This window comes from Cetorhinus maximus, chromosome 22 (genome assembly GCF_964194155.1).
Source record: "Cetorhinus maximus chromosome 22, sCetMax3.hap1.1, whole genome shotgun sequence".
Classification (NCBI taxonomy): Eukaryota; Metazoa; Chordata; class Chondrichthyes; order Lamniformes; family Cetorhinidae; genus Cetorhinus; species Cetorhinus maximus.
In genome coordinates this window covers 41,025,853-41,046,990 of record NC_135900.1, presented here as the reverse complement: position 1 = coordinate 41,046,990, position 21,138 = coordinate 41,025,853, and the positions used below count along the sequence as shown (strand labels likewise).

The 21,138-nt window shown below is 43.7% G+C and overlaps 1 long non-coding RNA gene across 3 annotated transcripts in view; it reads left to right on the top strand.

Moving 5' to 3' along the window:
• LOC144696369 (uncharacterized) overlaps positions 1–21,138 on the top strand; it is a 49,144-nt gene that overhangs the window by 3,027 nt on the left and 24,979 nt on the right. For 2 of the 3 annotated variants that reach the window (XR_013580158.1, XR_013580159.1), the window contains exons 2-3: positions 4,388–4,454; positions 9,795–9,853. This is a non-coding gene — a long non-coding RNA (uncharacterized LOC144696369). The remainder of the gene's footprint in view (positions 1–4,387; positions 4,455–9,794; positions 9,854–21,138) is intronic. The other variant, XR_013580160.1, reaches the window with a different exon arrangement.

The following is a 21,138-nucleotide window of genomic DNA, read 5'->3' as shown; positions in this document are numbered from 1 at the left end:
GGCCCTTGGACGGTGAGGAGAGAGGAAGTGAAGGGGCAGGTGTTGCATCTTCTGCGTGGGCATGGGGAGGTGCCATAAGTGGGGGTTGAGGAGTAGGGGGTGATGGAGGAGTGGACCAGGGTGTCCCGGAGGGAACGATCCCTACGGAATGCCGTCAAGGGGGGTGAAGGGAAGATGTGTTTGGTGGTGGCATCATGCTGGAGTTGGCGGAAATGGCGGAGGATGATCCTTTGAATGCGGAGGCTGGTGGGGTGATAAGTGAGGACAAGGGGGACCCTATCATGTTTCTGGGAAGGAGGAGAAGGCGTGAGGGAGGATGCGCGGGATATGGGCCGGACACGGTTGAGGGCCCTGTCAACGACCGTGGATGGAAAACCTCGGTTAAGGAAGAAGGAGGACATGTCAGAGGAGCTGTTTTTGAAGGTAGCGTCATCAGAACAGATGCGACGGAGGCGAAGGAACTGAGAGAATGGGATGGAGTCTTTACAGGAAGCGGGGTGTGAGGAGCTGTAGTCGAGGTAGCTGTGGGAGTCGGTAGGCTTGTAATGGATATTGGTGGACAGTCTATCATCAGAAATTGAGACAGAGAGGTCAAGGAAGGGAAGAGAAGTGTCAGAGATGGACCATGTGAAGATGATGGAGGGGTGGAGATTGGAAGCAAAATTAATAAATTTTTCCAGGTCCCGACGAGAGCATGAAGCAGCACCGAAGTAATCATCGATGTACCGGAGAAAGAGTTGTGGGAGGGGGCCGGAGTAGGACTGGAACAAGGAATGTTCCACATACCCCATAAAGAGACAGGCATAGCATCCTCCCTCACGCCTTCTCCTCCTTCCCAGAAACATGATAGGGTCCCCCTTGTCCTCACTTATCACCCCACCAGCCTCCGCATTCAAAGGATCATCCTCCGCCATTTCCGCCAACTCCAGCATGATGCCACCACCAAACACATCTTCCCTTCACCCCCCTTGACGGCATTCCGTAGGGATCGTTCCCTCCGGGACACCCTGGTCCACTCCTCCATCACCCCCTACTCCTCAACCCCCACTTATGGCACCTCCCCATGCCCACGCAGAAGATGCAACACCTGCCCCTTCACTTCCTCTCTCCTCACCGTCCAAGGGCCCAAACACTCCTTTCAAGTGAAGCAGCATTTCACTTGCATTTCCCCTAACTTAGTCTACTGCATTCGTTGCTCCCAATGCGGTCTCCTCTACATTGGAGAGACCAAACGCAAACTGGGCGACCGTTTTGCGGAACACCTGCGGTCTGTCCGCAAGAAAGACCCAAACCTCCCTGTCGCTTGCCATTTTAACACTCCACCCTGTTCTCTTGCCCACATGTCTGTCCTTGGCTTGCTGCATTGTTCCAGTGAAGCCCAACGCAAACTGGAGGAACAGCACCTCATCTTCCGACTAGGCACTTTACAGCCTTCTGGGCTGAATATTGAATTCAACAACTTTAGATCTTAAACTCCCCCTCCCCCCATCCCCACCCCGTTTCTTTTCTTCCCCCCCCCACCCGCCTTTTTTTTCAATAATTTATATAGATTCTTCTTTCCCCACCTATTTCCATTATTTTTAAATCTAAAACTAAAACCTTTAGTCTTTCCACCCCACCCCCACTAGAGCTGTACTTTGAATATCCTGTCTTGCATTCTTAATTAGCACTTTTCTCAGACAAAGACCGCCACCTTCAACACCTCTTTGACCCTTTTGTCTCTGACATCTTTTGATTATCTGCTCACACCACACCCTCAATGTGTCTCTTCCCCCCTTCCCACCTTAAACCAATTTATATTTCTCCCTTGTTGAAACTATGCTTCAGTTCTGCTGAAGGGCCATGAGGGCTCGAAACGTTGACTGATTTCTTCTCCGCCGATGCTGCCAGACTTGCTGAGTTTTTCCAGGTAATTCTGTTTTTATTTTGTTTTGGATTTCCAGCATCCGCAGTAGCTTTTAGCTTTTTGTTTTTAGAATAATGGTAAGCCTGCTTCTTTGCTCTTGGTGCTTTCTCCATGATCAGCTATACAAGTACGGGTTAGATGTCTGGGAGAAGTAACCAGTCAGGAGTATAGTAGTTAGTAATCTAGTCGTAGTGCAGGGTGGATCTGCTGTTGCAAACTTATACTTTGTGTTAAACTTAGCCAATAAAGAATTCAAGTGTTTCCATTACTGCTTCAACTCCGTTTAACCCTAGTACTAATTTTAGCCAGATGAACAATCATTAATTTATATAACTCACTACTAGGTATTCACTATTTTACATTTTGACCTTTTGAACATTTAAAATTGCAGCCTGTGAACTATTTGTTGTGCTGTGTATAAAACATATAAACACTTAAATCAGATGTCAGTCTAACTCACTCCTGCAATTCTTTGTACTAGACAAACAAGCCACTGAAACAAGTTATGCCTCTGTGTGCTTTCTTACAAATTTCTAAGGTGCGGTTATAAGGCCTCTGGAAAAGGAGACCAACATTCTTGAAACTTAATCATCTTTGGCCTAAAAAGCAGTTTAAAAAAGCAAAGGGAGAACATTAAGGATGACACTATTCTGATTTCAACTTGTTTCTCTGTCTTTCATGCAATAAACAATTAGTTGTGCTTAAAATACATAGTCTGCTAGTATGGTATTTCTGGCTATTGGAGAAATTAGCATAGGGAATAACATAGCTTGATTTGCCAACCTAAGTTGAGAGTGCTTGATGGATAGTTGTCAATGAAGCTTTATTCAACATTGAACCCATGCTGCACTTGATCTGGGAGTGCTTTTGAGATTTATTGAACAGATGAGTTTTCAAGAGGTTTTTGAAGGTAGCGATATATTCCTCAACGTTGTCTCATCAACACTCCCGGGTCAAGTACAGCACGAGTTCAACGGTGAATAAAGCTTCTTTGTCAGCTTTTCAGCAACTATTCTCAATCATAGGTAGATTCATCCTGCATCTTCATGCTGTTCATGTCTTGAGTGCACTTCATGGAACAGTGGAAAGAGAGTTTTATCTTGCATCTAAACCAGATTGAATCTGATATGGCAGAGCTCAGTCCTGGTATTCGACTTCATTTCCCAGTGCATGATTTTGTACTAATGGGCATGGCACTTCACCAAAGTATGCTTTTAATAAAAACTTGGTGGCTATTTGAATATCTGAAAAAGTGATAAATTAATAAAGCTTTGGAAAGGTGGAGAGAGTGAAATTGGTTCTAGGCAGTAGTGAAATATAGCTAATAAGGATTTTTTTTGCCCAACTGGATTATTTACCCGTTTTGCGCTAATGGTCTAGATCAGTCTCACACCTGTAAAATCAATTTAATATTCTAGATTAATTTTGCCCCAGGCACTTCCATTCCTGAACTCGATACTTAATGTGCAGCATTAAGCTGTATTAAATACAATATATTAATAACAATTTCTACAGTAAATTACTTACCAGCTCAGTTGCTCTCAGTATATTTATTGCCAACTGTTTTTTTTTCTATTCTTCTTCCCTGAGGAACTAGAATTTAATTTTTTAAGAAATATTTTAGGCCCATGTGCTACTTGAATTTTATTGTTTCAGTTATCTGAGATTCCAAAATATTGGTCTTTTTGTTTTTCCTGTTCTCTCAGCAGCCTCATTAAATGATGAATTCTTTAAATGGAGTAAATCCTTTTATAATAGTGAATAGCAATGGCTTTCTATTCTTGCCTTGTGTTATGCTAATTACTTTCTTTTATCTCTGTTGGTTTCCTTTGTCTCTAATGCAATCCCCAATTTAAGATGATTTGAAATGTACTTCACAATGCACACCATGTGATGCATTCTCTTTACATTCTGAATAATGCAAGTGATGGAATTGTCATAATAACACTTAATGAGATCGTGTTGAAGGAACTTTAGCCAAAATTTAACCCATGCTGCTCCTCGGTGTCAGATGGAACAATATGAGATAAAAGACAGGAAAGCCAGTGGAGAGGAAAATATATATTAAGTATATAAATAGATTAATGAAAACTGTGAGAAATAGAGAACAAGAAGGAGGAACATACAGAGAGACAAAGTGACATACCGTAGAGAGAAAATCTGCAGTAGGAAGGAAAAATAAAGATGAGTAATAGAAAGAGACAATGTAAAGAGAGACTAAGGAATCAAAACGAAACACAAAGACAGACATAGTAACAGTAAAAAGACAAACAGTGATAGCAATAGAGAAATCAAAAATGGAGACAGAATAAAAAAGAATCAGAAAACAGACAAAACTAGAGAGCAAAGATGCACAGAAAGGCAGAGCAGGGTGGAAAGAATTGGTGTGTCAGTAAGACTAGTAGAGAGAACATTAAGAATGTTAGAAAAGCTTGGAATGAGAGAAAATTAATTAACCATTCAATTCTGCTCCTTCCATAGACTGTGTATACAACCTGCTCTTCCTCCCAAATGGAACTCCTGTGTAAATACTCGCTGATGCAGAAAGGTAAACATCCAGATTGTGCATTCATCTTCAAATTTCCAAATTCAACCATGGATGGGTGGTATTTGCACCTCATCAGCCAAGGAACCATTGTTCCCATGGAATATTTGATCATCTCAGTTTATACCCATTCTTAAGCCACCATTCTCATTCCTGAACAGAATCCTGTGCTATAACTTGCATGTCACTGGTTGCTTCTTCTTGTTACATAGAGGTTAAAATTGAATTTAACTCATAAGAAAATGGCCCACCTTGTTTTGATCCGCAAAAGGATTCTTGTATTTGAACTGAAAGGCTTAACCTTCCCTCCCTTGAATATCTGTCACAAATATAACATTTGTTCTGGACAATCAGGTAGGAAAATGAGCCCTACCATTTTCTTTAAGTGAACCTGATTTCTAACCACGTATGCCATGACAGGAAGAAAGAGATCAATAACATGGTACCTCATTGACAAAAATGTATAGTTTTTGGCATAATGGCTCAAAATAACATGACTCAACAATTAGTATTTTGGATTTGTGTAACAATCTCTAAGATAAGATAAATAGCTTCCATTGTTTGAATATAATTTTGATTGGCAGATCTACTTGATTTTAAGAGATTATAGTTCTATTTCTTTTCTCTGTCAACTGTTGAAAGCCCATAGCTTGCCTTACTTGAGTAGTCTATCTGAAGCCACCAGGGAGAATTGGAAAGGCCAGAATAGCTCTACAGACGGTCAGCAGTGAATCACTGTATCAGATTAATAATTAGGGCCAGGTTTGTGCAGCAGATGCAATTGGTGGCTATTTTCTAATTCCAAGGAGGAAAGCTATAGTGTGATTTTGCTATCGTTCATTTATTGTTTGTATAATCTTTTTGGCAATGTACAGCCCAAGTCAGAGGTGCACACCTATTTGGAGCAGTGGACGTGATCCAATGTTTTTTTTTATTCATTTCTGGGAGGTAAGTGTCATTGGCAAAGTCAGGATTTGTTGCCCATCCCTAATTGCCCTTGAGAAGGGGGTGATGAGCTGCCATTTGATGTAGGTACATCCATATGCTGTTAGAATGGGAGTTTCAAGTTTTTGACCCACCAACAGTGAAGGAAATACAATGTAGTTCCAAGTCAGGATAGTGTGAGTTGCAGGGAACTTGCAGGTGGTGATGTTCCCATGTATCTGCTGCCCTTGTTATTTTAAGTGGTAGGGGTTGCACGTTTGGAAGGTGCTGTCAAAGGAGCCATGGCAAGTTGCTGCAATGCACCTTGTACAGGTTGAACATTGAGTATTGCTGAAAAAGGAGACATTTCGAAGTGTTTGGTCTTGCACTCCTCAGGACACTTCACAAGAATACCAATATCAGGGGAAAACAACAATTTACACTGTATGTGAAGACAGTGCTGATTGGTTGGCAAGTGGACTTTGATTGGTAGAGGTGTTGCCATGGAGAATGCGCCAGTAATGGTGACTGACAGTTAACTGCCAAGCATTGTTTCAAATTTAAACCAGGCAGCTTGACCCTGATTGGTCAAGGCATTGCCCTGAGGAATGAATCAGTGAATGGCTGTCACTTATTTGGTTTAGCTGAAACAGGCACAATGTGTGTACATGTTCTTTCTGTCTGCAAGAACAGGGCCCTGTGTATCAATATATGTAGCTTCCAGTACACGCAAATGTGCCACATTGTGAGCATGACTGACAATCTTAAATTGGTGGTGAGCATAATTCTTAATACACTGAGGATTATTTAACAAATATTGTCCAATCGCGGAATCACATCTAATGTTGGACACTGTGTTTTGAGTTTTGCAAGCACGGGCTGGTTGGTTACGGTCTGTACCTTGGCACATTGCAAACAGCGGCTGGGACATGCTGTTTGATATGATCCACCAGTCTTTGAGACATACAGCCTACATACCTAGCATCAAACTGGCACTGAAATTCATAAACCACATTACTCATTTGTGTGATAGTCAGAACATCTTTTTGGCTTGATGGCAGCATCCTGTTAGTGGCAAATACCACTCGTGTTGCTATTGCATAGTAGCAGCATGAAACAGCTAGCTTCACCTATTGGTCAAATGTTTGAGATAATTTGCCCTTCCAGGTTAATCTGAGGTAGGCTGGGCACTTTTCAGGGCTGAAAGTGATGGCCTTAGGCCCGTTCATGAGTTTGCGTGATATACAGCATGAAATGAAATGATCAAGGTAGCCATTGTCCTGCAGGATGCCTTTGATGCGCCCTATATCATCATCAAGCTTGCATGGTGAGCAAATGAATCAGGCCCTATATGTTGCTGTTAAGACCAACCTTATAGCGTGTGGAACTGTATGAATCCCAACACGTGTATTGACCAGTGAAGGTAAAGGCCCACCCATTTCACCCCACCCCCACTAGAGCTACCTTGCTTGTTCTGCTCTCCATTCTTAATTAGCACATTCTTTTAGATAATATCACCACCTTCAACACCTCTTTGTTCTTTTGTCTGTGACATCTTTTGGTTATCTCCTCCTATCACTGCTTGCTCGTCCCAACAAACCCCCACCCCCACCCCCCCATTTCTCCCCCCCACCCCCCCCTCTTAAACCAGCTTATATTTCACCCCTTTCCTATTTCTACTTAGTTCTGTTGAAGGGTCATGAGGACTCGAAACGTCAACTTTGCTTTTCTTCGCCGATGCTGCCAGACCTGCTGAGTTTTTCCAGGTATTTCTGTTTTTGTTTTGGATTTCCAGCATCCGCAGTTTTTTGTTTTTATCTTTGGTTTGATCTCTTTGTTCTGGGACCACTTAGCCCTGTCTGTAACATGCTGCTTCTGATTGTTAGCATGCATGTAGTCCCATGTTGTAGTTCCACCAGGCTGACATCTATTTTGTTGGTGTTCCTGGTTCTGCCCCTGGCATGCTCTCCTACATTCCCCATTGAACCAGGGTTGGTCCCCTGGCTTGATAGTAATGGTAGAGTGGGGGATATGCTTGGCCATTAGATTACAGATTGTGGTTGAGTACAATTCTGCTGCTGGTAGCCCACAGCACCTCATAGATGCTAGTTCTGAGCTGCTGGATATATTCTCAGTCTATCCTATTTAGCACCATGGTAGTGCCACACGACATGGTGGAGTGTGCCCTCAATGTGAAGACAGGACTTTGTCTCCACAAAGACTGTGTGCAGTGGTCACTCCTACCAATACCGTCATGGACAGATGAATCTGTCATTGGTGTATTGGTGAGGATGAGGCCAAGTAAGGTTTTCCCTCTTGCTGGTTCTGTCACCACCTGCTGCAGGCCCAGTCTGGCACAAATTTGCTTCAGATCACAGCTAACTCAGTTAGTAGTGATGCTACCGAGCCACTCTTCGTGATGAACACAGAAGTCCCCTATCCAGGGTTTATTCTATGACCTCGCTAGCCTGAGTGCTTCTTCCAAGTGGTGTTCAATATGCAGGAGCATTGATTCATCAGCTGAGGGAGGGTGGTAGGTGGTAATCAGCAGGAGGTTTCCTTGCCCATATTTAACTGAAATCAAGAGACTTCATGCAGTCTAGAGTCAATGTTGAGGACTATCAGCACTACTTCCTTCAGACTAAATACACTATGCCGCAGAGACAGGATATACCCAGGATTGCTGATTGAGGAGTCTGGAACATAATCTTAGAGAATCATACCTTGCGGACAATTTCAGGTTGTTGCTTGACCATGGAACAGGTCTCCCAATTTTGGCACAAGTCCCCACATGTTACTGAGGAGGATTTTCTAGGGTTGACTCGGCAGCTTGTCCCATTGATCTTTCCAGTGCCCAAGTTGATGCTGGGTGGTTTATCCAATTTTATTCTTATTTGACTTTTCTGTAGCAATTTGATATAACTGAGTGGCTTGCTATTTTAGAAAGCAGTTAAGAGTCAACAATATTGCTGTCTATTATATTGCAGATATTATCCACTTAAGGACTTTAGTGAGGCAGATGGGCTGTTAACGACAATCTGGTAGTTTCATGGCCATTATTAATGAGACTAGCATTTTCTCCTAATTTGTTAATTAATTGAATTTAAATTCCCCCAGCTGGTGGGATTTGACCTCATGTCTCCAGAACACTAGTCTGGCCCTTTGGGTTACTAGCCCAGCAATTTTCCTACTCCACTACCATTCTTATTAATGTAGTAATTCATGACTGAGCCGCACTAATTTTGGTTGCAAAACAGAAACCACTTAGTCCCAATATTAATGCTGTACTACATATGCACCCTAAATTAATCTCATTCCTTGTTTACTTCAGTAACTCACTATTCTGTCACTTTAGTCTCTCTCCCTCCAGCTTCATTTTGTTTATCTCCCTCCCCTTCACTGCAGTCTCTCATTTCTTCAATTCTGTTTATTCCTTTCTCTCTTTACTTTGTCCTCATTCATGTCTGTCTTTCTTCCCCTTCTTGCTTTCCCTACTTTCTCTTTGTGTTTTTCATTTTCTTTTCCTCTTGCCTTTTCCCTTCCTCGCCCTCTGATTTTACATCTCTCTCTTTATCTCTGAAACTATGGACACTAAGAAGCAACAACAGCATGTTAAGGCATCCAAAAGATCATGCTGCTGTAGTCTGAGGATGGGCTGCTGAGAGTCCCTTGGTTTATGATTGCTAGTAGATGGCAGGAGCACTAAGCCCCTCGGGCTCACCCTTTGTGAGCCTGAGACAATATTTGTTCCAATGGGCTATACTTATTCAGCTCCTACACTCAATCTGGAGCCACAGGTAATTGAGCACTATTTCAGAAAAATGCTTACTCTTAAAATCCTGCTGATACATTGGAAGTTTAAAAATAAATTGTAGTTATTCCTACCAGCCTTGTCAGGAAGAAAGTACTAAATTGACGAGCAGTTCTCACTCCCAGCTTGAATTTTTGTGGAAAGCCCCATTGGATCAGTTCCTAGTATGTTCTTGCAATCAGCTAATGGTGTTTCATGTCCAGACCCTGCAGGGGTCTCTTTTTCCTGACAGTTCTGCAGTGGTGTGAACTAATGATATTCTTATGCCTTGGTGTTCAGTCAAGGGGCTGGCTGACTATGTTTTTATACAGATCTATGGAGCATATCCATCTGAGAAGTCTGTCCTTGACCGAGACCAATAGCAAGCCTGGAGTTTGTTATATTCCAACACAATTTCTTTCTCCAACTAAGGACCATGATTTTCAATGAGCTCCTTTTTTATATTTTCCACCTACATGTATAACTAACACATGCTGAATTATAGGAATGTTATAGCACAGAAGGGGCTCTCCGGCTTGTCAAACCCAGGCTGGCTCTATGCAAGAGCAAGTTAACTAGTCCTATTGTCCTGATCTTTCCCATAACCTGGCATTTTTTTTCCCCTTCAGGTGCTCATCCAATTCCTTTTTGAAAGCCACGATTGAATCTTCCTCCAGCAGCCTTTCAGGTCGTACACTCAAGATCCAAACCGCTCCCAATCCCACCCACCAATGTCAGGCTGGATCACAGCAGATAATTTGCTGATGACACAAAGCTAGGTGGAAATGTGAGTGATTGGAGGATATTAAGAGGCTTCAAGGCAATTTAGACAAGTTGAGTGAATGGGCAAATACGCAGCAAATGCAGTATTATGTGGATAAGTGTGAAGTTATTCACTTTGAGAAGAAAAACAGAATGGCAGAGCATTATTTAAATGGTGATAGGTTGGGAAATATTCATGTACAAAGGGTGTCCTTGTACACCAGTCACTGAAAGCAAGCATGCAGGTACAACAAGCAGTTAAGAAGACGAATGGTATGTTGGCCTTCATTGCAAGAGGAATTGAGTACAGGAGCAAGGACTGCGGCTGTACAGGGCCTTGGTGAGACCACACCTGGAGTTTTTGTATGCAGTTTTGGTCTCCTTACCCAAGAAATTATAGACTTGCCATAGAGGGAGTGCAGTGAAGGTTCACCAGACTGATTCCTGGGATGGCAGGAGAGATTTGTCCGACTAGACCTGTATTCACTGGAGTTTAGAAGAATGAGAGGCAATCTCATTGAAAAGTCCAAAGTTCTGACAGGGCTGGACAGACTGGATGCAGAGATCATATTTCCTCTGGCTGGGGGGGGTCTAGAACAAGGGGTTACAGTCTCAGGATATGGGATAGGCCATTTAGGACTGAGATGAGGAGAAACTTCTTCACTCGGAGGGTGGTGAGCCCCTGGAATTCCCAACCAAAAAAACTGTGGAGGCCATGTCACTTAAGAAGAAAATAGATAGATTTCTAGATTTTAAAGGCATCAAGGGGTTTGGGGAGAGAGCAGGGGTATGGTGTTGAGATAGAGGATCAGCCATGGTCATATTGAATGGCGGAGCAGGCTCGAAGGGCCGAATGACCCACTCCTGCTCCTATTTTCTATGTTTCTATGAAAACTTGGCAAGTTTCACCTGCTGCTGCATCATCACCCTGATTGGATTTTCCCTCTCTTCAGCCCCACCTGCCAGGACCAAAATTGGCCACTCTTCCCAGCCAACCTCATGAAAACAGCAGGGGGCCTTGGAGTATGGACCCACAGACAACCTCCTTTCTGTCCAGCCGGAAATACTCAGCAGGTTAAGCAGCATCTGTGGCGAGAAATGTCATTGACCTGAAATGCAAACTCTATTTCTCCCTCCACAGATGCTGCCTAATCTGCTGAATATTTTCAGCAACTTCTGTTTTTAACTCAGAATTCCAGCACCTGCTGTATTTTGTTTTTGTCTATGGACCATGGCCTTCAGTGGGTCAAGCACTTTGTGCTATGTTTTTGGAGTTGGTTTTTGAGAGTTGGGAGGAAAGGGACGGGGGCTGCGGTGACAGTGCCTCTTTGTCAACAATATGACCATGAAATGGAGCAGAGAATGCAGAGAGGGCAAGCTCTATGAGGAGGAAGGAAGAAGAAGATCCTCGACAGCCTACCCACTAGGGGTTTATTGCAAGCACCTGACCCAGAAGCAGTGCCTGAGGCAACTGGGGTTCACCAAGGAGGTGGTCACTCACTCTGCTACCATCTTCAACACGGCCTTGAGTATCTTACTAGGGTGAGAATGGCTCTGCCAATGGCTGTGAAGATCATCAATGGCCTTAATTTTTATTTCTCTGGGTCCTTCCAAGCAGGAGATACCTGCAACATTTTCCAGTATGCTGTCCATTGCAGCATCCAGGAGGTCAGGAAGACCATCTACTCCAGATGCGACAGCTCATCATATTCTTGCTCACAAAGGATAAGCAGGATGAAAGGTCTTTGCCAGGACAACCAGATTCCTGATGGTGCAAGATGCCACCACCTGCATACACATGGTTCTGCCAACCTCGTGTCAATGAGGGGAGGTACAGGAACCATCAGAGCTTTTATAAACATTCAATTGGTGCAGGACCATCATGTCAGTGAATGCCCACTGTCCTGGTAGCAGCCACGATGCACTCATCCTACACCAGTCAACCATACCCACCACAGGAACCAGAGTCTGGCTGCTAGGGGACAAGGGTACCCTCTCTGTACATGACTGATGTTCCCCACAGCACCATACCGTCACATGGGCCTACAACAAGAACCACCCAGACACTCAGAAAATCAACAAGCAGGCGATCAGCCTGCTAAAACAATGTTACCCCTGCCTTGACTGCTTGGGCAAGTGCTGCAAGAGGTCACCTTGGGAGAAGGAGGAAGCAGGCAATCTGGAACCCTTGTAACCAGGCAGGCTGTTAGAGAATGGATCTGTTTTCAGTGATCTCCTGATCAACGTGGATCTACCATTTCCTTACATTAACATAACATCTGAGATGCCCCAATGCAGCATCCCCTTGGCCCCCATCCAACAATAAAAACCAAGAGCTAAAATCTATGCATAACAACTTTATCCAGCAAAGCATTCAATTATACCAACAGAAATGACCTACTCGCCCTTACTGCTGTCTTGCAGGTGCCTTAGTGCCCTAGTGCTCCTATTCAGTGCTACCCCAATGATTACGGTATGGCTGGTAAAAGGCTACTGACATTCACTCACTGGGCAAAACTGCAGATGACCTATCAGGACTATTACAAGCAGCCCTGGGCCTTGAAGGCCCAGCTTCAAACTGTACCGCCTTGGCTTGGGCGGCCGCAGTCAGGGATCGCTGGCTAAGAGGCAACAGCAAGAACACTGGCAGGTGAGAGTAATGGGAGCACAAATGCTGTCGTCTTGAGAGGACAACAGGTTCATGCTCTACAGAGTCACCCGCCATTACCACAAACAGTACCTCAGCAAGGCGGGGAATCTGTTGATGGGCAGATTGCTGGACTGCTGTCAGAACTTCCACGCCCCTTTACAGCACTGAGGTTTGCAGCTATGATGGCAGTAGCCGGAGCTTGCATGGCAACAAGTTTGGATCTTCTGACCTCAATGTGAGCTTTCACTGCAGCACTGAGACATTGGGTGGCTTCCACCTGTGCTCCAATGGAAGCTGAGACAGCGACCCCCAGATGCTGCATCACAGTGCAGTATACTATTGCTGCCATGGAGTTGCCCACCACTTCCACGGTGAAAAGGACGTCCTCCTCCATGTTCCTAGACAGTGACAGGAAGATCTCTGGCAGGCCTTTCAATGCACCAAGCATCTGTGTAAATGCTCATCAGCCTATATATGCTGCTCCATCAAAATCCTCATCGAAGATCTCTGCAGCAGAACTCGTCTGCAACCTTGCCCTCCAATGAGCCAGCACACGAGTTATTCTGTCCCCTGGACTAACTGCAGCCCACGCATGCTTGGTAGTTCATCACAAAAAGATTCTCTCTCTCTCTCTCTCTGTCTCTCTCTGTCTCTCTCTGTCTCTCTCTCTGTCTCCGTTTCTCACTTTGTGTGTCTCTCTTTCTCTCACTCTCTCTGTGTCTCTCTCTTGCTGTGTCTCTTACTTTGTGTGTGTGTCTCTCTCTCTCTCTCTCTCTCTCTGTCTCTCTGTCTCTCTATCTTTCTCCATTTCTCTCTCTCTCTGTGTCTCTGTGTCTCTCTGCCACTCTGTGTATGTATCTCTGTGTTTCTCCGTGTCTCTCTCTGTCTCTCCCTGTCTCTCTCTGTCTCTCTCTCTCTCTCTCCCTCTGTCCCTCTGTCTCCTGGGTGTGCGTGTGGTGCAGTTGATCAAGCAGTAGTTCTTGGGTACCTGAAAACATAAAAGTGGAAGGGGAGAATTAGAGTAAGGGGCAGAGTTAAGGAGGAAAGCAGAAGGTCCATGATCACACCATCTGCAGCTTTCGCTTCATGTCAGATCTCAGGATGAGGGTGAGAAGGGGGTTAAGGAAGCAATTTACCATCATACTTGATGGTCTTGATGATACCGTATGCCATGGGCTCTGTTGCAGCCAACCCCATTATTCTGATTACCACCTGTTCAGTCAAGCTGAGTGGATGCAATTGTGACCGCCCCCTCTTTGGTTCTCCCTCCTGTTATGGACCTCTTTGTCCTGCAAGAGAGAGGACAGGATATACGTGATTGTTTTGCACTGTGTATGGGTCATGTGACTGCCATAGCTGGAGATATGCAGAAGGACAAGAGATGTGGGTAAGGCTACCATCACTGAAAGGTGTGTGAGAGTGGGGATAATAGGTGAATGTTAGGTTCAAGTCTTGTGCGCTACTGGGTGAGTGACGATGTTATGGTGCATCAAAGAGCATGGGTCTGTGATGTGATGTGATGTGAAGGTGATTCGCTGACCTTGACCACACGTTTTAAGTCATTAAACTTATTTTGGCACTGCTGCAGGTCCTCGAGGCCAGGCTCAAGCATTGACCTCCCTTGCCATCTGCTCCCTCTCCCTTCGGAGGGTCTGCCTTGAGGGCTTCCTGGCTCCCATGTGGAAACAAGGCCTCTATCTTTGAGTACACTTCTGTCTTTAATGCATGGCATCTGTGCACCCTCTCCCTGATTTGATGTTCCATGTCCCTTTTCTTTAACTGTAGCAATATCAGTCAGTTGCACGTTTTCAGTTATCCAGTGCAGCTTCCCTTTAAGAGGGGCAGAATGCCTTTAAGTGTGGGAGTCTAGCTGCACCATGTGCTAACCTCACAAGCTGTTAGGCCCCCTGTTATGTCTACAGCCGGGTAGTAACACAGGACATGCTATTTAAAGTGTGAAAAAGTACATGCTGCCTAACTCCAATCTGGATGGATGTGGGTAGCTGTTACCTCGCGCCAAAAAATTAGCCTGACATTTATATAAATCTGGAAATATCAAAGATTTCAGAGGCTGTTTTTAAAGTTTTGTTTGCACAGTTCTCCAAATGTATTTTCAATCATGGGGTAAGTATATTGAGGAACTCTTGGTGGAGTTGCTGCTTAGTCTGCTGAATCCATAGGTACAGAATGCATAAAATCATTGGGCAGGATTTCTCTACCTGCTTATCTATGCCTTGAGTCCTGGTTCATTTACAAGTAACCTTTTGAATGTTGGTTTGTGGTGTCTCGCATCTCCCTGGATTGCTTTGATGACTGAGCACTAAGTGATAAATTTTGGTATTATTCATCTTGATGATTATAATTTAATTGGTGTTTTACATATTGCTAAAAATACCAGTTTGTATGGGCCAATGTTTTTGGTGTCTACCATTTTAAAGGGGAAATCTTTGAGTAGGAAAACATTTTTAATGTTGTTTTCCCTGTAAGTGGAAGCAACTGTTCATCTATCCCAGAATTCGCTTTCATCTTTTACATTGCTATACACTACTTTATATTTTTGCATAAATATCTTCTCTCATTATTCAGCCCATCATCTTTAATCAGTCCAGATCTCTCTTTAATGCTATAAATCTCCCCAGTCTCTTATTTATATAGTCCATAAAAGGCATAAGGGATTCAGAACTGTTCCCTGGAGCTCTTTTAGTCACTTAAGACTTTATAATTTCATTAAATGGATTATTTCAAATCAGCAAAATTTTAGTATTCTCTTTTGTAATAGACATCCCCCTCCCCTCCCCCACCCCCACCCCCAAGGGATTGTGAAATAGATTAAATGATTAATCTATTGTATAAAGACAAATGAGAAGAAGTTTACATTAGGACAGAAGGGGTGAGGGGAGAAGATCATTTGGAACTATTGTTCTTGGTATTAGTGTGTTTAAAGAGTCATTGGGTTCTAATACTCTTGTTGCTATAGTAATGGACTTTGCAAAAGCAAGTTTGAAGGAGTAGTCAGCTTTGGAAAGGATGTCCTAATGAATATGGGAGTTCAGAGCAGTAATCTGTGGCTGGTGGGAGAGTCGGGGGGTGGTGGGGGTGCGGGAGCTGGGTGGAGAAGCTAGATTTAATTGCAAATAAAAGAAAGTATTTAAAATGTGGAAAATCTGAAATAAGGCAGAATATAATAGAAATAGAAATCAGCGTCCTCATTTAAAAAAATGGCCAGGCAAACGTTTCAGAAGTAAATGTTAAATTGTAAACGCTCAGAGAATACGGAATTCAAAGTTTTCAGTGACAAACTTTTAAGAACTAAGGCTTTTATAAAAACAGTTTAAGAAAAGATGTTAAAATAAACAATTTATGTAACGGCTGCTAAATGTGTCTAATGGCATAATTGCTGCTTGGTCTATAAAGACAGAAGAAAGGAGGTTTGCTGTAAACAGTGGATGGTGCAAAGTTAAGTGGCTTTTAAGTGATTGCTGAAAATTCATTTTCCAGCACAGATATCAGTGAGTACTCCTGGGTTTAATTAATGTGGGTTACTTTCAGATCCAAGCACCTGTATTTTCTGATTGGCGTTTGCTTTTTTGCCACTGTTAATCTATTTATGTTAAATGGGTTAAAACTGGCATTAAAATGCTTTTTGGAAAGTCTAGACCGATATTGCTCTCTAATAGCGGGTCTTAATCTGAACCTCAACGGACCAGAGTCGACTGCATAGGTGCAATTTTTCTATTTTCTGTCTGATATACATCCTTTCTTTTTTGAGTGAGTGTCAATCTAGTGCCCACTTAAGGGCAGGATTTTTAGGTTGGCAGGACCGGGAGCGGCCAGGGAACAGACCACCGCCCACTATCAGCCTGCTACCGCAGTTTGACACCAGCTGGCCAGTTGACGGCCAGCCAGCGTGGAACATGCGCTGAAATGCTCAGCATTGCCAGGGTTGGGGACAGGAGGAGGGCCGGCGCTGACCTGAGCGCGGAATGAAAGCTCCCTGAAGGATTTAAAAGCAATAAAGAAAGATTTTAAAATCCAGAAAAAATGTCCACACATAAGAATCAGTCACCCGAACATATACATAATGAAAGTTCTGTCCATGGATTTTTTTATTTAATAACGGAAACTTCCATCCCACCCTTGGGTGAGGTTTCATCAAAGATGCAAAGTCTGCCTGGCAGATTTGCCCATCCACCAGCTGTAATGTTGGACAGACCATGGAAAATCAGGGTCAATTGGAACTTTAATGGGCTTAATAGCCCTCTTAACTGTGGGCAGGAGCGCTTCTGACTTTCGCGCGTGCCCGCCGACTGAAAGAATACGCGAGCGCAGGATGATGTCGGGATGCTCGCCCGACATCTTCACGCGCTATTTTACACTTGAGCGGGTCGGGCATGCACCCACACGCCAAGCTAAACGCTCTGCCCTAAATGTGCTTTAGGTGTACATCCATTAGCAATTTACTTCATCTTGGATACTCAAAGCCAACAAAAAGAGGAAATATTCACACTTTTCTAATCTCCCTTTCATTTCTAAGGTGTTCAAATATGCCATTGTTTCCCAACTGTAACCATTTCGTCAAAGCTCCCTAATCGAATCCCTTCAGCCCAGCTGTTGCCCTATGCACAACCCAAGACTGCCCTGACCAAAATGATATCCTCTGTGACTGTGCCCCTCCTCGAATCTCTGCATCATTCAGCATGGTTGATCAAGCCATTCTCCGCCATCACCTCCATCAAACTCCATCAGAATTCCGTTGCGTATTTCCACTCCTGCCTCCCGGATTGTAATCAGCACAGCTTTAGCAATGGCTCCTTTCTTGCCCCACACCGTCACTCCAGAGTTCAATGACAACAAATTTACTTTCAACTGAACATTAAGCAGATCAACGCTGTCATTTTTGTTCCCCGCACCCCCCACCACCACCACCCATCATAAAATTTTAGTCCAATGCCATTGACTTTACCCATCCTACTGGCCACCTGCTTGGATTGATCCAGACAGTGAAAATCCTTAGCATCCTGTTTGACCCAGTGCTGAGCTTAAAACCCAAAGTCATATCCATCACCAAAACTGTTTACCTCCATCTGAACAATATCATCTGCTTTAACCCCTACCTCAATCCAACTGGTGCTGAAATCATCTGAACTTTTGCCATCTTTACACTCCAATATCCTCCTTGCCAGCTTTCGATCCATCGTTCCCCTGCCTCCTCATAAACTCCAATTTCTTTAAAACTCAAGACCCATATCCTATCCCACAGTATGTTTGTTCTAGCTTGCGTCAGGAATAACCTGAATATTTAATTAATTTACCAGGAATACGCTGTTACTATCCCAGCTGATATTAATACTGGACAAGTCAGATCCCAGAGTGAAACCTGGCTTGATAGATCCTAACTTTTTTTTGGAAACTGAGGGGGAAAGTTACTGAACAAATTCACAGAAGTCTGCTGATGAACTTTTAACACAAAGACTAAAATATTTGTTAAACAATAAAAATGAACCATATAACATCCGACAAAAAGGTTGGAAAGATCTCGATATCAACATAAGAAAATAATTCAAATCACACCAGTCTTTTACCCCAGCAATATTTTTACAAGCACATAAAAATTCAGACAAATAAACAATTTGCAACTATCTTATACTCTAACATTCAGGGTAAGTATGAAGTCCATGTGAATTAACAGGCAAACTGTGGTCAGATGCACCACACTCCAAAAGTAACAACCCACCCAGACCTCTGTCATGTTGTGAGCTAACTGGTCTCGCTGAAACTCTGTCTTTCTCATAAGAGTTTCAGATCTCCACATTTGAAGAACTCACCTTGGAATTCTGTCCAAATGTCGTTCCCACTCGGACAGCTTCAACAACGAACCATCTCCAGGATTTCAATCTCACCTTCTGACATCCCTTTCCTCTGGACCTCCAAGTAATCTCACGCTTCACCTTCCAAGCACAATTTCTGATCTTTGGCCATGCCAAGCAGAATACCACTGCTCCAAAAAGCCTGTAGTAAGGAGTCACCAATCTTTGGCCGCCTCCTCTGATGCTCAGGGCTCCTCTCAAGCCCAATTCACTTCACTTCAAGTCTGTTCCTCAGATCTCTCTCTCTAACTCGGAGCCTATTGCTCTGCTCCTTTCTTTTAACTTGACTTCTGGGGCCCCTTTCAATCGCTGTCTTTGTCCCGGCCTGGGACTTTCTTCTCCGACTTCTCCCTGTCCCCCTCCCCATGTCCTACTTCCTGGGACACCTTCAGCACAATGACATTCTGGTTCAGGTCACCTGACCTGTTTCATGCCATTTCACTTTTGCCTCTGCCCAGGGGCACAGGGCCGGTTCACACCTGAATTTATGAAAAGACACCAATTGTGCATGTGCGGCCATTTCCCATCCAGCTCACGTGCAGAAGACCCAAGGCCCACTGGAAACTGGAGTTCCCAACCTATGACTGGCAATTAGGGTAAGTAATTTGAGTTTTGTAACAGTATATGTGAACTTGCTAAACTCGGCTTTGGAGTTAACTATGTTCTAATCAAGAAAGCTAAGATACTGCAATTTTCCTGTAATTCTTAATGCTTAAACTTTGAATGCAATTAGTTATATTAACTTTTTATGAATAAATTACTATTAGTTCATGCATCTCTGTCTCATTTCATCATTGGCTCTGACAGATGAAAAATAACTCATTCCACTCTGATACACTAATGCTGTGGTAATTGATTTAATTTGTAAGTATTAAGATGCTTAATCTGGAGATGCAAAATGATTCAGAGACAAGTTAAATTGAGCATCTAATAGACTTTACATGTGTGTTTGAGAAACCAAGTTCAGTTCCTATATATACCTTTTAGGACAAAGACTGGTCAGATAACATATATATCTATATCTATGGTGCCATCACTAAAAACATCTATGTAGACCTCCATGACATCACCCAACTCCATTGCTGCCTCAGCGTAGCTGCTGCTGGTAACTTGCATTCATGCCTTTGAGACCTCGACTATTTCAGTGCCTCCAACATTCTACCATCCAGAAACTTGAAGTCAACCAAAACGTTACTGCCCCTGTCTTAACTTGCACCAAGTCCTATTCACCCATCAACCCTATGCTCGCTGACCTGTATTGGCTCCCGGTCAAGCGACATCTAGATTTCAAAATTCTCATCCCTCCCTATCACTGTGATCTCCTGCATCCCTACAACCCTCAAGATATCCGTGCCTCTTTTTATAAAACTGAGTTTCCCTTGTCTCGGGGGCCGATGTTCTAGGTGGAGGCCGAGGATTACGATGCCCAGCAGGCTGCGAGTTTTGGCACATGCACAGTGTGTGGCAGTGTGTCAGCTGCACATGCTCTGTTCTGGGGTCCTCCTCCTGCAGTTAAAGGACTCGTCCATCCTGACAGCAGGACACATGAGTGGAAAAGTGGCACGAGAAATTCAATCATGAGACCCAGTACGGTGCCATGAAAGGAGCGAGTCCCAAGGCAGTGGAGAGGAACCACCAGAGGAACTATCAGAGGGGCAGGGAGAGGTCCCAAAGAAGAATCCCAGGAAGGAGACAGGAAACAGTTCCAACGAGGAATCCCAGACAAGGGACAGGGAGAGATCCCAGAAGAAAGAGACAGGAGCAGAGAAAGAGGCTCCAAGCAGAAACAGGGCTGTGGTCGGCAGCCTTTAAGTAATAGGGGCCTGGGAGAATCCCTAACAGTCTAAAAAGGCAGCAAAATGTTGGTGACTCTGTGCTGCGGGCCGTTGGGGTGGTTGAAGGAAACCATTTGGAGCATTGGTAATCTGCTCAGTGCGGCCAAAGAGTTGAGGTTGTGTTTGTGAGTTGGTGCTTGAGTGCAGACTCAAAAATCTATGGGAATAGGGTCTCAGGAGACGAGACTGAAACCCTGCAAGTATGGATGTTGTTGTGGCAGTCCAAGTTGGAGTCACCTGTGGAGAATTCCAAGGTGAGACCTTCAAAGATGATGTCTGAAATCGCTGGTGAGAGAGACAATTTCAATAAGATTGGTTGACTCTCAATGTTTACTGACGTCTGGGAGGGTTCTTGAGAAATTAGTGGAATCTATCATGGTTGCATCTGCCATTTATTGTGCAGTGTGGTGTGTTCAACCACAATTTGCCTGTTAACTCACATGTACCTCATATTAACCCTGAATGTTAGAGTATAAGATAGATATTGTAAATTGTTATCGTTGACATTATACATTAAAGTTTATTTTTGTTTGTTCAAACCCCGTGGAATTTTTGGCTTTTGTGGCTTTATTTTCTTAGCAAGTGTCTTGATCTCAACCTCAATCTCCAACTTTGTCTACTTTAAACTGGTCCCTAACCAGATCATACCAAACTTTTGGGGTTCTATTCCAAGATCATAACACTTTACAATTCTTGCCTCTTGAGTGTCCCCTATTTTAATTGCTCCACCTTTGGCAGTCATGTCTTTAACTGACAAGGCCCTAACTTCTGTTCTGACTTTTAGCAGGATTACCAGTGGGGAGCCTATTTAATTCCCCAGTTGGCCCTCCTGCTGCTAGACTGCCCGCCCCCAACCTGT